At 27.8% G+C, this 17,793-nt stretch overlaps 1 protein-coding gene across 10 annotated transcripts in view; it reads left to right on the top strand.

Moving 5' to 3' along the window:
• dnc (phosphodiesterase dunce) overlaps positions 1-17,793 on the top strand; it is a 1,334,769-nt gene that overhangs the window by 718,356 nt on the left and 598,620 nt on the right. For 7 of the 10 annotated variants that reach the window (XM_073977496.1, XM_073977494.1, XM_073977516.1 and 4 more), the window contains exon 2: positions 15,641-15,888. The exons of the other annotated variants lie outside the window; for them this stretch is intronic. The gene's annotated coding sequence lies outside the window, so the exon portion shown is untranslated. The remainder of the gene's footprint in view (positions 1-15,640; positions 15,889-17,793) is intronic. 10 annotated transcript variants of the gene reach the window in all.

The following is a 17,793-nucleotide window of genomic DNA, read 5'->3' as shown; positions in this document are numbered from 1 at the left end:
TTATTAGGTACCTAATAAGCCCACAAAAATATATGATTATCGGTTTATTCGTTTTCGCGCTATAGCCAACACCGCAAAACGATTTGTTAAAAAAGGGGGTATCCTCTCAGTGAGGTGGTCGCTGAAAAAGAGAAATGACACATTCGTCTGCAAACCTCTGCAGCTGGGACCTTTATATATTTGAAGTACTCACTTTTTAATACTCATACAGCAAAAAATATCGATATACACTTTTATACAATTTTTTTCCCACTCCACTCAATTTAAAATTTGCTTCAGAAAATTAATAAACTTAGTAATAAATGTTTGGGTAAATGTAAACACCATATGATTAATATTTACATACAAACAAAAGTGTAGCCAAGTTTATTACATCCCAGGAGAACTTAGGAACCATTTTTGCAGCGACCGTTACTTTTAAATTTTAAATATTAACGCATAATATAATTTATTAATTTTAGAAAAAAAAAACACAAAAATACGTATTAACTAAAATTGTCGGATTTAAATCCTCATATAGCAAAAACTACTTCACGTATTAGTACCAAAATTCAGATTCTTCTTAATTAATATGTTTTCTATCACTCCCCATCAATAAATTTGTTCAACGAAGTATTTAGTTTTTACCATTTTTGGCCACGGTCGTGACACTGTGCGACGACTTGAGAAACCAATAAAACTAATTCTGATGGTAAATTTAAGGGGAAGGTAAGTCGACTTTCCATTAATCGACTTTCTACATTCAAAATTCTAAAAGTCGAGTTTTATCTGGAAGGAAAATAGCATAATCGATTATCTTGTGATCGTTTTTCCATTTTGCCCATAGATTTTAGTTGACATTGGGGGTTTTAGGCGGGGTACACACCATCAGTTGTGACTGTTACTTTTTGCTCAAATATCGGTTGCCTGTTAGTCCACAAAATATTTTGTGGTTGTTGGACATCTTGACAGTAATCGATATTTTCGAAAAACCGAAAAACCAGAGACTTTTCTCTTATGTGATTCACTACCATATTTTGTAAACTTATTGTCACGGTCAGTGTATAAATAAATTTGCACATACTTTCTGGATATATTTAGTTGTTGGGCGCAGCGGTTCCAAATTATCAAGAAATAAATATTTTAAAATATTAAGCAATTTAAAAATCACTTCAACAATTATTTAAAGAAACAAATATGAATTTATTCGAAACATGTACGCACCACTTGGGCTATAAAATGTTTTGGTTGCTGCTGCATACATAATATAAGGTGTGACCTACAGCGAGATATCGACGTGTTACGCACGTACATACATATGTAAGCATAATTGAATATCAAGCAGTCTTATCATATATTCTCTAGCAGGAATATGAGAGCCACATAAGCAACATAACTCATTACAAAGTATGATAATATTTAGCAGTATCAGTAATTTGAAAAGTAATGGATTATTACTTTATTTAATTAACAAGGCAAACTTTCTTAAATTCCCTCATTACAAAGTAATGAGTGACGGTAATATGTTCTTAATTCAAAATACTGCACACAGAGTGTCTAGCTAACATTCCAAGAATCTTCTTCAATATAGACAATGAATTCAAATTTAAATTCATAGATCTAAAAGTTAGAGTTACTTAGTTTTATGGAGAAATTTTGAGGCATGCATCTTAATGTACCTTTCCAAGAGCGAATTTTTCCTAACAATAACTCAAAAATGGCAGCAGTCAACTTATGCAACTTTCCCAGAAAACCACAGAAATATTTAACATTTAAACTGGACTTTATCTAGTATTTATTAATCTTCCATTAACCCAGTTACCTCTAGCAACCTCAAAAATAACAGGGGTTTGATTAATTATAGCAACAACAAAATTACTATCACATATCGCTATTACCTTAGGTAAGATCTATTAAAGAAAATAATAACAAATCTTAAATAGGCGGAAAATAATAAACGTCAATTAATAACATCTAATAGAACAAACTGACAGACATACAAATTAAAACAATTTATAAAACAATATAACAAAAATGTAAGCCCCTCCCGCCTGCAATGACGACAACAACAAAAAACGTCACGAAAAACGTCAACACCAACAACTGACATCCGTCAAGTAATGCGCCGGCGTGTCTTGTGTAATCTCCCGCTTCAGACCCATTTAAGGTAGTAGCATCGTAATTTGTAATTTACACCAGCCAACGTTTGGGTGTCTTTGGTTCTCTATTCAATCACCAAGGCAATAACAACAATTTAAAAAACAATGGTGCTTGTAAGCAGCTAGCTGTCATCGTCAGCTGGGTTACAACACCACGTGAGGGCATTTATTTCGTTTCATTCATGTTTATTTGTCTTTTCTAATCAAACATCTATCTTGTGGATGATGTTAATTAATCGATTGACAATAAAAGACAACTGTTGATGGTGCTGCTGCCTCTGCTTCACCCACTGCAACAAATTCAAATAACTATTCTAAAGAATTTTTCTTTTTATAAAAACAATAGCACAAAAAAGAAAGGAAGTCAACAACTCTGGTCTGCTTTTAATGCTAATTGTTATTGAAGTTTATCTCTTTTGTGTAATGCTAAATATGGCTATAACAAATAACAATACCAGATGTTATTTATAAAGAAGCCCACGCAATAAGCTGGGCTTAATTAACTGCTCCAAGTGTCAATAAAAACGGAGAATAAGATATTGCACAGTGCAACAAAATTGAAATTGAATTGATGAAATTTAAACAACGTGGATTTTTAAAAATAGTATTTCTTTTTGGATTTTTAAACAAAATTTTTATTAAACAACATGGATTTTTAAACAAATTTTTTTTTTAAACAACATGGATTTTTAAACAGTTTTTTTTAAACAACGTGGATTTTTAACAACAACGTCGATTATTAAAAACAAATGTTTTTTATACAACAAGCTGGATTTTTTAAACAAATATTTTTTCATACAACTACTTAATTTGTTTTTTAAAAATATTTGTTTCATACAACAACGTGATTTTGTAAAAATATTGTTTTTCAATTCAACGTGGTTTTTTTAAAATATTGTTTTTTCATCCAACGTGGATTTAAAAAAAAAATATCTTTATTATATTTTTTCAAAAAAATATTTTTATTATATTCTACGTGGATTTAAAAAAATATTTTTATTATATTCAACGTGAATTAAAAAAAAAAATAATTTTATTACATTCAACGTGGATTTAAAAAAAAAATAATTTTTTTATATTCAACGTAGATTTAAAAAAAAAATATTTTTATTATATTCAACATGGATTAAAAAAATATATATTTATTATATTCAACGTGGATTAAAAAAAACAAATTTTTATTATATTCAACGCGGATTTTTTAAAAAAAAAATTATTATATTCAACGTGGATTAAAAAAAACATATTTTCATTAAATTCAACGCGGATTTTTTAAAAAAAATTTATTATATTCAACGTGGATTAAAAAAATATTTTTATTATATTCAACTTGTGATTTTCTAATTTTTTTATTCAACGTTGATTTTCTAATTTTTTTATTCAACGTTGATTTTCTAATTTTTTAAATAATTTTTAAAAAATATATTTTTTTCCAATCGACGTGTATTTAAAAAAAATATTTTTTCCAATCGACGTGGATTTTTTTAAAAAAATATTTTTTCCAATCGACGTGGATTTTTTAAAAAAAATATATTTTTCCAATCTACGTGGAATTTTTAAAAAAATATATTTTTTCCAATCGACTTGGATTTTTTTACAAAAATATATTTTTTCCAATCAACGTGGATTTTTACAAATAACAGTTTTCCAATCGACGTGAATTTAAAAAAAATTATATATTTTTTCAATTATCGTGGATTTTTTAAAAAAATATATTTTTTCTAATCAACAAGAATTTAAGAAAAAAATCTATATATTTTTCCAATTAACGTGAATTTAAAAAAAAAATATTTTTTCATACAACAACGTGGATTATTTAAAAAATAAGTTTTTATACAACAAGGTGGATTTTTTAAACAAATATTTTTTCATACAACAACTTACATTTTTTTTTAAATATTTGTTTCATATAACAGCGTGATTTTGTAAAAATATTGTTTTTTCATTCAACTTGTTTTTTTAAATATTGTTTTTTCATTCAACGTGGATTTTTTTAAAAAATATCTTTATTGTATTCAACGGGGATTTAAAAAAAATATTTTTATTATATTCAACTTCAATGTGAATTTTTTAAAAAAAAAATATTTTTTTATTCAGCGTGTATTTAAAAAAAAATATTTTTTTATTCAACGTGGATTTAAAAAAAATATTTTTTTATTCAACGTGGATTTAGAAAAAAATATTTTTATTAATTCAACGTGAATTTTTTTAAAAAAAAAATATTTTTTTTATTCAGCGTGGATTTTTTATACCCTCAGCCTTTAGGCTAAAGAGGGTATTTACACTTTGATACGACCAAAAATGTGCCTCATCGAAATAATAGTTTTAGACCCCAAGTATGTTTGTACGATATGCGTTTCAGACAATTTTGAGTAGATCTAGCAATGTCCGTCCGTCTGTCTGTCTGTCTGGCAGGCTGGTGCGCACGATAACTCTCGAACGGATCAATCGATTCGGTTCAAATTTTGGGTATCGAAATATTTTGTTCAGATTCGATTTAAGTTCGAAGATGGGCCATATAGGTCCACTCCTTCAGGTACCTCCCCCACAAATGTTCAGAAATGGTCGCAAAACTTGTGCGCACAATAACTCTTGTAGGGAATAACCGATTTGGCCCATACTTTGCACATCGTGTAATTTCTACCAAACTTAGATGAGGTTCCAATATGGACTCAATCGGTCCACTCCTTCGGGTACCTCCCACACAAAATTTCGGAAAAGTTAAGTTTAGGACCTGGTCTCGAATTGCTTTGATTTTTGTTTACGCAAGTTGTATTCGCTGTACTCTATACGACGCTGTAAGTTTCATTAGGGACAAGTCCATACTTCCTGAGAAAATAGCCTGAAAGTTACAGAAAACTCCATGACACCGTGTGTAGTGGTTGGGGCGCAAGACAACTCTCGAACGGATCTGCCGATTCGGTCCAAAATTTGGCTTTCGTAATATTTTTTCCAAACTTAGTTCAAGTTCAAAGATGGATTATATCGGTCCACCCCTTCCGGTACCTCCCCCACAAAAGTTCGAAAATGTTCGGAAAATTTGTGCGTACGATAAATCTTGAAAGGAGGAACCGATTTGGTCCATACTTTGCACATTATGAAATTTCTACCAGACTTAGATGAGGTTCCAATATGGACTCAATCGTTAAACTCCTTTGAGTACCTCCCACACCAAATTTCGGAAAAGTTCAATTTAGGACCTGCTCTCGAATCGCCTTGGTTTTTGCTCTAACATCTTGTATTCACTGGCCCCTATACGAAGGTACAAGTTTCCCCAGGGGCAAGTCCATACTTCCTGAAAAAATAGCCTGAAAGTTGAAAAACAAAACCTACGACACCATGTTTATGGGTGAAAGCGCAAGATAATTCTCGAACGGAAATGCTGATTCCGGCCAAAATTTGGGCTTCGTAATATTGTTTCCAAACTTAGTTTAAGTTCGTAGATAAGCCATATCGGTCCACTCCTTCAGGTACCTACCCCACAAAAGTTCAAAAATATTCGGAAAAATTGTGCCCACGATAACTCTTGATGGGAGTGACCGATTTGGTCCATACTTTACACATTCTCATAATACCTGGATATAGATCAGGTTCGAATATGGACTATATTTGTCCACTCCATCCCGTACCTCCCACACAAAATTTTGGATAAGTTCACTTTAAGACCTGCTATTGAATCATTTTGATTTTTTAGGATGGTAAAAGTTGTTTCAGTGGCAAGTCCATACTTCTTGAGAAAACAGCCCGAAGGGTGTAAAAACCCCCTATGCCACCCCCATGGTCTATGTCAGTCCATTCCTTTAAGTACCTTTTCCGCAAAATTTTTGAACTTTAATCCTAATCAACATTTTTGTCGGTTCATACGACCAAAATTTTGAAACCCCCCAAATACATAAGTTTTTTGTGAAAAAAGTGTTTCAATTTGCACAGGCTGAGGGTATATCTCTGTCGGCAAAGCCGACTGATACTTTTTTACTTGTTTAAAAAATATTATTATTTCCAATCAACGTGGATTTTTTTAAAAATAATATTTTTTCCAATCAACGTGGATTTTTTAAAAAATAAAATTTTTTTTCCAATCAACGTGGATTTTTTAAAAAATAATATTTCTTCCAATCAACCTGGATTTTTTAAAAAATAATATTTTTTCCAATCAACCTGGATTTTTTAAAAAATAATATTTTTTCCAATCAACCTGGATTTTTTAAAAATAATATTTTTTCTTTCCAACAACGTGGATTTTTAAAAATAATATTTTTTTCCAATCAACGTGGATTTTTTAAAAATAATATGGATTTTTGGATTTTATAAAAAATAATATTTTTTCTTTCCAACAACGTGGATTTTTTAAAAAATAATATTTTTTCTTTCCAACAACGTGGATTTTTAAAAAATAATATTTTTTCCAATCAACGTGGATTTTTTAAAAAATAATATTTTTTTCCAATCAGCGTGGATTTTTTAAAGAATAATATTTTTTCCAATCAACGTGGATTTTTTAAAAAATAATATTTTTTCCCAATCAACGAGATTTTTTTAAAAAATATATTTGTTCCAATCAACGTGGATTTAAAAAAAAAATATATTTTTTCCAACCAACGGGGATTTTGTTAAAAAAAATATATTTTTTTCCAATCAAAGTGGATTTTGTTAAAAAAATATATATTTTTTACAATCAATGTGGATTTTTTTTGATATATTTTTCCAATCAATGCGGATTTTTTTTTAATATATTATTGATGAATTTTTAAAAAAAAAATTTCGAATCAACGTGAAATTAAAAAAATATATATTTTTCCAATAATCGTGGATTAAAAAAAAAAAAAATTAAAAAAATATGTATTTTTTTAATAGAAAAATTCTTGAATTCTTTAAAAAAAAAAACATCTTTTATAAAACAACGCGGATTTTTAATTTTTTTCATACAATAAGGTGGATTTTTTAAAAAATATTTTTTCATACAAAAACTTAAAAAATATTTTTTACATTCAAGTTGGATTTTTTAAAAAAATATTGTTTTTTTATTAAAAAATATTTTTTTTATTTAACGTGTATTTTTTTAAAAAAATATTTTTTTTATTCAACGTTGACTTTTTAATTTTTTTTATTCAACGTTGATTTTTTAAAAAAAAAAATTTTTATTCAACGTTGATTTTTTAATTTTTTTTATTCAACGTTGATTTTTTAAAAAATATTTTTTTATTCAACGTGGACTTTTTAAAAACCAATATTTTATCATATTTTTTAATATGTCATTTTTAATAGATGGTGGTTTTGCTACGTCAATGTTGCTCCGCGATTGCAATATTTAGGCCGTAACTAAATTAGTCTTAGGATTATTCTTTAACCTCCCTCCAATGGCCTTCATCATTAATACCTTATTATTTATTTCCATTGAAATGTCATGTTCCTGAATCTTCCGCTTTGATTGACAGGCAATGAAGTGATGAAGGCTGAATTTGTCGGTCTGGGAGAGATGATTTTCTGTCGTTTTTTTTTTCAGCATACATACATATGACATACATATATATTTATGTATGTATTTACTTAAATATCTCTATTTTTATAATGTTTTACGATTCTGGCAGATAAAAAAATATGTACATACATATGTCAATGTGAACCAAAAATAATTTTTGTATATCTCTGTCTATAGGCAAATATTATCTCAAAGTAAAAATCCCACATTTCAGAACATTGTGCCAAAAAATTTGTATTATTTTTTTACCTTTCAACAATTTTTGTTCGCATTGCGTGTTTGTATTTAATATTTCAATTATCATTTCAATGTTAATTTTTTTCTCTTTTGATGAAATTATTGTAAATCGAAAACAGAAGCGGAAAAACGTTTAGGAATGTGTTTATTATTTGTTTAAATGAGATACACAGAAACGTATTGTCTTTTCTAGAGTAGTTGTCAAATTTTTGAAACAAAAATACAATGCAATGAGACAAAAGTCTCTTGTTCTTTGGGCAACATCCATTGATTCTAATGATGAAAACCATTTGTCTGACGAACGAAAGGCAATGCTACTCAATTTACCATGAAAAAAGCAGAAAAGCGTGTAAATTGTTTACCATGGTCGAAAGAAGGGCCGTGCCACACAACATGCTGCCACCACTCATGCATAGCGCAATATTTTTGATGGATTATTTAGACATTGTAATTGTGGCAAGGCATTTCTCTTAAGTGCCAAAAACAAAAAAAAAAAAAAAAAAAACATGAATTTCATTGAGTTTCTAATTAAACTAAAAATAAGCAACTTGCGTTATGTTCATCTCATAATGTGTGTATGTATGTTCCCACCCCTCCTAATAATCATCATCAGCATCATTAAGCAGAATTTTATTAATTGAGTAAAAAAAAGGATACACACAATAAATGCCATAAGGATAGTTGCTCTGGGTATCTTCCACCATCTAACATCATCATCATCGCCATAGCCATTTGAACTTGTCTAGGTGGGGTGGCTGGCGGGCTATCTGTCTCTCAGTCTATTTGCTCTAAGTACTTGGATCATATTGTTAACAGCCCCAGATAATTACAATGAGATCTCTTAAAGTGTTATTAAGATGTTATCGTCGTGTCTAGTTTATGGCTGCACACAGATCGACTGTAATGGTGGCGGGTGGGCTCGGGCACGGGTACCCAGCTGTCAAGGCAAGCAGCAATTGTTGGCAATAATGTTGCACTTTTATGACAAATTGTCTGTTGTTTTTCTTTCTTTCTGCCTGTTCTATTTTGATTTATGGATTAAGTAATTGAAATTATTATGTGAAAATGAAAGGGTTGCCCTGAAAAAATAAATTAAAAAAATTAAGAAAAAGAGAATATATCTTATAGTCTTCAAAACTCTAATAAACAGAATAAATAACCAAGGCCACTTTAAAAATATTTACAAAAAAATATTATTGAAGGAAATATTTATTAAAGAAAATATTGATAAGAAATCTTTACATAAATTTCTTTAAAATATGGGAAAATATTCCCTAAGACATATTGAAAAATATTCGTTACAATATATTCTATTGAAAAATACTACTTAAGAAATATTTTCTTTCAAAAATACAGTTTTAAAAAAATATTCTTTAAAACAAATGTTTTTTTTTTAAATATTGGAAATGATTACGAACAATATTGAGACATTTCTTTAAAAAGATATGAAAATATTCTTTAAAACATTAACGTTGGATGAGAAACTTTTCTAAAGAATCGAATCCTTTGCAATGGTTTTCTTAAAAAATCCACGTTACATGAGAAGATTTTCTTTGAAAAACGTTGGATGAGAAATTTTAATTAAAAAAATCATATTGGATGAAATTTTGTTTAACAATCTAATTTCTTGAAAAATACATTTTACGAGCCAATATATTTAAAAATTAAAAATTTGTTAATCCTATTTTATGAACATAAATTGAAAAAAAATGTTATTAAAATTATATTGAAAACTATTTGTTTAAGAATAACGAAAACTATTGTTTAAAAATATTCTTTAAAAAATCTACTTTGGATGAGAAAATGTTCATTCAAATCCAGGTTAAATGAAAATCATTCTTTGAAAAATTCACATGAGATAAGCAATTTTTTTAAGGGAAAGAAAGAAAGATTTTCTAGAAAAAATTTGACAAATTAATATTATTTATATTAAAAATTGAAAAAAAAAATTAAAGAAGAATAGAACAACGAAATTAATTTAAAATGGTACTTGAATCTCCATTTAGCTATTATTTCCAGCAAAACATCTGAGTCCATCAACTTGGGCAAGCGTGGTATTGAAGTTAAGCCTTCAACTCTAGCTACAGAATGAGAACGATTTTATTGAAATTTTGATTTACTTAAGTACTTAGGATGAGACGCGAATAGTATTAGTCGTACAAAATGGTATTAAGATCAAAGATGTAATTAATAGTACTATTTACAAAATATATACATGGTTGCATTTTTAGCTGTTAAATTCAAATATTTAAACATATGTTGCGTAATATTAATTAAATTAGTGAAAACGTCTACGTAAAGTATTAAAATAAAATATGTACATAAGATAAATTCTAATAATAAAAGTTGTTCCGCTCCAAAATTAAAAATTCTAATTCTAAGTCTAATTTTTTGAAAAACATTTGTAATAACTCCAAATTTATGAAAACCTATTTGATAATAATCCTAATTTTTTTAAAATCCAATTTTATGAATAGCTTAAAGAAAAATTATTAAAAACAATTAATGTTTTAAGAAAGAAAAATATTTTTGAAGGAATCCAAATTTGGAAAATATTTTTGAAAAAATCCAATTTTATGGAAAATATTTTTTAAAAATTCAATTTTCAATATATATATGAAAAAAAAAATTTTAATAACATATTCAAACAAAATCCACGTTGGAAAAAACATTTTTAAGAACATATTCAAAAAAATCCACATTGGAAAAAACATTTTTAAGAACATATTCAAAAAAATCCACGTTGGAAAAAATATATTTAAGAATATATTAAAAAAAATCCAAGTTGGAAAAATATATTTAAAAAAACCACGTTGGCAAAAAAATTCTTAAAAAATCCACGTTGAAAAAAAATATTTAAAAAAAATCCACGTTAAAAACAATATTTTATAAAAACTCCACGTTAAAACATTTTTTTTAAATCCACGTTGGAAACAATATTTTTATAGATTTACAGTGGTTGGAAAAGTATTTTTTTAAAATATCCACATTGGTTGGAAAATATTTTTTAAAAGATCCACATTGGAAAATATATTTTTTATAAAACTACTTTGGAAAATTGTTTTGTTGGATTTTGTCCACGTTGTAAAATTTTTTAAATATTAATCCGCTTACTATATATTTTTAAACACTAATCCTCGTTGTATATATTTTTTCAATATTAATCCACCTTGGATGAAAAAAAATATCTTAAGAATCCACGTTGGATGAAAAAAATTTAAAATCCACCCATGTTAGGTGAAAAATATTTTTTTAATTAATCCAATCAATCCATCCAACGTGGATGAAGAAATATTTAAAAAAACAACGATGGATGAAAAAAATTGTTTTTTTAAAAAAATCCACGTTCGTAAAAAAAAAAAATTTAAATTCAACCCACGTTGGATAAAAAAATATTTTTAATTCATCCAATTAATCCATCCAACGTGGATGAAAAAAATATTTGTTTTTTAAAATACACGTTGGATAAAAGAAATATTTTCTAAAAAAAAACCATGATGGATGAAATCTTTTTTTTTAAATCCACGTGGATAAAAAAATAGTTTTTAAAAATCCACATTGAATGAAAAAAAATAATTTTTAAAAACCCAACCCAACGAAAAATATTTTTTTAAAAAATCCAATTTGGATAAGAAAATATTTCTTAAAAAATCCACGTTAGATGAAAAAATATTTCTTAAAATCCACATTGGTTGAAACATTTTGTTTTACGTCGCCGTTGGATGGAAAAAATAAAAATATTTTTTTAAATCCACGTTGGACAAAAATGTATTTTTTTAAATCCACGTGGTACAAAAATGTATTTTTTTTAAATCCAAGTTGGACAAAAATGTATTTTTTTAAATCCACGTTGGACAAAAATGTATTTTTTTAAATCCACGTTGGATGAAAAAATATTTTTAAAGCTCTACGTTGGATGAAAAAAACATTTTTAAAGATCCACGTTGGATAAAAAAAATATATTTTTAAAATCCATGTAGAATGAGAAAAAATGTATATTTTTAAAAGTCCACGTTGCATAAAAAAAATTAAAAAAATATCCACGTTGGATGAAACAAATATTTTTTAAAAATCCAAGTAGAATGAAAACAATATTATTTATTAAATCCATGTTCAATGAAAAAATATACAAGTTGAATGGAAAAAAGATATATTAAAAAACACGACGAATGAAAATAATATTTTTTAAAAAGTCCACGTTGAATGAAAAATTTTGTTACTAAATCCACGTTTATGTAAAATAATTTTTTATACCCTTAGTATTTATGGTAACGAGGGTATATACACTTTCATACGGGCAAAATGTACCTCATCGAAATAATGGGTTTAGACCCCAAGTATGTTTTTGACGAAATGTGTTTCAGACAATTTGGAGTTGATTTAGCCATGTCCGTCTGTCTGTCTGGCTGGCTAGTGCGATAACTCTTGAACGGATCAAGCGATTCGGTCCAAAATTTGGTTTTCGTAATATTTTGTCCAAACTTAGTTTAAGTTCGAAGATGGATTATATCGGTCCACTCCTTCCGGCACCTCCAAAAAGTTCGAAAATGTTCGGAAAATTTGTGCACACGATAACTCCTGAAGGGTTAACCGATTTGCCCATCGTGAAATGTGTACCACACCTATTTAAGGTTTCAATATGGACTCAATCGGTCCTCTCCTTCGGGTACCTCCCACACAAAATTTCGGAAAAGTTCAGTGTAGGGCCTGCACTCGAATCGCTTTGATTTTTGTTGTAGCAACTTGTATTCACTACCCCCCATACGACGGTACAACTTTCATCAGGGGCAAGTCCATACTTCCTGAGAAAATATACTGAAAGTTGCAAAAAATCCCTATGACACCGTGTGTAGTGGTTGGAGGGAAAGATAACTCTTGAACGGATCTGCCGATTCGGTCCAAAATATGACCTTCGTAATATTTTGTGCAACCTTAGTTTAAGTTCGAAGGTAAGCCATATCGGTCCACTCCTTCAGGTACCTCCCCCACAAAAGTTCCAAAATGATCGGAAAAATTGTGCGCACGATAACTCTTGATGGGAGACACCGATTTGGTCCATACTTTACACAGCCTAATATATCTACCAGATATAAGTCTGGTTCGAATATGGACTATATTTGTCCACTCCTTCGGGTACCTCCCACACAAATTTTTGGATAAATTCACTTTAAAACCTGCTCTCGAATCCCTTTGATTTTTGTTGAAGCAACATGCATTCGCAGCCTCAATTACAACAGTAAAAGTTTTTCAGGGGCAAGTCCATACTTCTTGAGAAAACAGTCCGAAAGGTGTGGGTTTTTACATTTTTAAATCCAGATTCTTATAAAATAAAATATCTTTTACAAAATCCACGTTGGATCAAAACAAAATAATTATTTTTAAAAAAAATAAAGAATATATTTTTAAAGAATCCAAGATGAATGAAAAAAATATTTTTTTTTAAAACTGCACATTAGATAAAAAAATTACGTTGGATGAAAAATAATTAAACCCACGTTGCGGAGAAAAAAATTTTGAGCAATTAAATTTTATGAAAAATGTATTTTAAAAATGCAATTCTATGAATGAAAGTTTTTTTAAATTAAATTTTATAGAAATTTTTTAAAAAATCGAGATTAGATAAAACTTTTTATCAAATCTGAAAATAATATTAAAAAAAATCAACGATGACTAAAAAAATATTTGTTTTTAAATCCACGTTCTAATAAAATAAAACGTCTTTTAAATCCACGTTCTTATAAAATAAAATATTAAAAATACTAAAATTAAAAATATTAAAAAAAATTAAAAATATATTTCTTAAAAAATCCACGATGAATGAAAAAATATTTTTTTAAAATTGCACATTAGATAAAAAATTTACGTTGGATGAAAAATAATTAAACCCCCTTGCGGAGAAAAAATGTTTGTGCAATTAAATTTTATGAAAACATATATTTTAAAAATGCAATTTTATGAATGAATATTTTTTAAAAAATTCAATTTTATGGAAATTTAGTTTTTAAAAAATCTAGATTAGATAATCCTTTTTAAATGCAGGTTGCATGTTTTTTTTTAAATTTTTATTCATAAAACATTTTTAGAAATCAAGTTTTATGAAAAAAAAATCAAAAAATCATATGTTATGGAAAACAATTTTTCAGAAAAAGCAATTGCATGAAATAATATTTTTTTTTAAAAAATGCGCGATAAGTAGAAACATATTTTGTAAAAACATTTACGTTGTTTGAAAATCAATTTTTTAAAACAATACATCTTGTTTGAAAAATTATTTTTAAAGTATTTACTTTGTTTGAAAACATTTTTTATTAATTCTACGATTTTTAAAAAAATGTAAAAAAATCATTCCTTCATATTCTCAATTATTTTCTCTTCAACATTTAATGTCGTCCACCTTTAAGCCCCTTTAAACACTTAACCTATAAAAAATATAAACAAAAGCACACCGACTTTGGCCTTAAATGAATTGTCTGAAGTTCATTTGGAGGTAATTTCTTCTAAAGTTGTAAGGTTTCCTAAATGGTGTCAGGTCGCTGTCGCTTTGCATGCTCTTCTCTTACCAAATTCGATGATGGCTTTATGTTTAACCAACAAATGAAATCTCTCCACCCACAGTGGGGGGAGGAGAAGATACATTTCCGCTGTGTTTTGTTTCATAACAGAAGGGGATTTCCTTCACTGTATCAACTTCATAAGGATTCATTTTATGTTTAATCACTCAAAATAATTTATTTATTAACTGAATACAGTTGGAGTGGTGGGTATTGAAAAGCAGCAACAATAGCAAAAACAACAACAACAACAATGGTTGAAAATGTATGCAGAACAAATTCATTGAATTGGAAATTTTAATACAATCATGGAACGAACTGTTCTGTAACAATGGGGAGAGAGAGAGAAAGAAAAGGAAGAGAGTCTGTGGCAAATTGAAAACAGATATGAGTTCAGGGTTGCCAGTTTGGAATTTAAATATTTGTTAACATTATTTTTCTTAAAAAATTTTCTTAAAAAATTCTTTGATTTAAAGATCCAGAAGCTTAGATCATGATATTCAGCCAATGGCATTTTAAATCCTTGCATTCATTCCATTTAACTGAACAACAAAATGTCTGGCCTGTATTCATTTCCAAATAAAACAAAACAACAGCAAATGAATAATCATAACAGCATAATTGGAATCTGTAGTACTTAAATACTTGAGTGAAAGAGAAAACACAAACAAAAAAAATGCAAAAGAGGCCCAAACCATTTCCAAATTCCCAAGAGAGCCGCCTTCCATTATAGGACTTTAAATTGTGCAAATTAAAGCCAACAACAAAAAGTATATGAAACAAAATCTGTCATCCGACATTCTTGTTTACATAGTAAAATAAATTATGAAAGAAAAAGAGGAAAAAAATTAAAAGAAAATATAAGAAAAGCAACGAAATTAAAGCAGCAACCCACTTAAAGAGTAAAGAGGAAAGAAATTCATAGAATTAAGTGTTGTAAAATGAAAATTACCTACCGGTAGAATAAAGGTCATGTTAAAAAGTGAAAGTGTGTTTAAAAGGAAAAAAATAGTGAAAATTAATTATTTTTCAATTAGCAGCTCTTTGTGAGCTGTGTGTGTATGAATAAATTTCTCTTATTTTCGTTAAATTAAAATATTCTACTTAAAAAGCCCCTGAAGATAGCAACACAGAGATTATCATTATCAACATCAAAAATTAGCCAGCACAAAAAATTAAAATAAAAAATTACCAAAGGCCAAATGTAAATCAGTTTTTGTGTTATTTTTTTACAGAGGGAGAAAAAAAGTTTTTCATTGAAGGAAAATAATACAAAATATATAAAATAAAAATATATAAAAAAATATTTTGTTACAAGTGAAAAATTGTTTCAATTTCCTGAATAAATTTGCTTTAAAAGTGATTGTTTATAAAAATATTATTTTACTGAATTAAATATTTGTGTTATAAAGTTATGTTGGAGTAATTATTTATACTACGAATTTCTGATGGAGTGAGCTATTTCAACTATAATTTGAAAAAGGTGAGTCCAAGAAACTAAAATTATTTTTCATAAATATTATTTTTGAGGGTAATTTCATGGAATTTCAAAAGTTTTAAAAATATCTTTTAAAATTATTTGTAATTTTAGATAAAGAATTGTTTTTAAATTGTTGTTAAATATATATATCAAGACGATCCGACTACTCATCATTGCATACAAAAAGAAAAAAATTATTTTTAAAAATTCTAGGTTAGATGAAAATTATTTCAAATAGCGCGAGTTTAAGAATTTTTTTTAATCCATGAACAAATATATTTTTTTAATCCACGCAAATATATATTTTTTAAAAAATTCACGATTTTTTTTTCAAAATTCACGAAAAAATATTCTTAGATTCACTTTGGCACTTTTGTTGAGATGTGTGCTTTCATATAATTTTTAAAGTAAGCTAGCTTAATCTTATGTTTGTTGTTTTCAAATTTAAAAACAACAACAACAAAACAACAAGTTTTTAAAGTGTTTGCAGTTAAAATTGATTTACTTAGGGAAAGACACAAAATACTAGTTTCGTCCAACGCCTATTGGACTCATCAGTTCTCTTAGTTCTTTGCATTGAAGCAAAATATTCCTTTCAAAAATTCACCAAAACATAGTTCTTTCAAAATCTCACGACAAAATATTTGCTCAAAAGAAATAAAAAAATAGCTTGTCCAAAAATTCACGAAACAAATATTCTTCAAAAATTCACGAAAAAAATATTTTTTCAAAAAAATCATGGAAATATCGTAAAAATAAATTTCTTTCAACAATTCACGAAAAAATATTTTTTTCAAAATATTCATGAATGCAAGACCATTTTTTTCAAAAATAAAAATAAAACTATATTTTCAAAAAAATTCACTAAAATGGAACTGTTTGTTAAAAAAATGACGATTAAATATACTTTTTAAAACAAAATAATAATAAGAATATATCTTTTAAAAAATCCACGTTCGATGAAGAAAAAAAACTTTTAAAAAATCCACGTTCGATGAAGAAAAAAACTTTTAAAAAATCCACGTTTGATGAAAAAATAATTTTCAAAAAATCTACGTTTGGTGAAGAGACTAAAAAAATCCAAGTTAGATAAAAGACAAATCTTTCAAAAATTTGGGGAAAAATATTTTTTTTAAAAATTCACGTGAAATATATATTTTTTTTTCAAAAATTCACGAACAAAATCTTTCATTCAAAAATTCACGAGAAAAGTAACTGCTCCAAAAATTAAACAAGCAAATGTTTTTTTTTTTTATTTCACGAAAAAAATATTTGTCAATAATTCACGAAAAAATATTTTTCAAAAAACTCATTAAAACTGTTTTTATACCCTCAGCCTTTAGGCTAAAGAATGGTTTTATACCCCAAATATGTTTGTACGATATCCGTTTCAGACAATTTTGAATAGATCTAGCAATGTCCGTCCGTCTGTCTGTCTGTCTGTCTGGCTGGTGCGCACGATAACTCTCGAACGGATCAATTGATTCGGTTAAAATTTTGGGTATCGAAATATTTTGTACAGATTTGATTTAAGTTCGAAGATAGGCCATATAGGTCCACTCCTTCAGGTACCTCCCCCACAAATGTTCAAAAATTGTCGCAAAACTTGTGCACACGATAACTCTTGAAGGGAATAACGGATTTGGACCATACTTTGCACATCGTGTAATTTCTACCAAACTTAGATGAAGTTCCAATATGGACTCAATCGGTCCACTTCTTCGGGTACCTCCCACACAAAATTTCGGAAAAGTTCAGTTTAGGACCTGGTCTCGAATCGCTTTGATTTGTCCTCTATACGACGCTGTAAGTTTCATTAGATTCAAGTCCATACTTCCTGAGAAAATAGCTTGAAAGGTACAAAAAACCCTATGACACCGTGTGTAGTGGTTGGAGCGCAAGATAACT

The sequence above is a fragment of the Musca autumnalis genome, unplaced genomic scaffold, assembly GCF_047663935.1.
Source record: "Musca autumnalis isolate F117 unplaced genomic scaffold, ASM4766393v1 scaffold_3, whole genome shotgun sequence".
Taxonomy (NCBI): domain Eukaryota; kingdom Metazoa; phylum Arthropoda; class Insecta; order Diptera; family Muscidae; genus Musca; species Musca autumnalis.
Note: the sequence above shows the minus strand (reverse complement) of the source record. Positions and strands in the feature narration are given on the sequence as shown.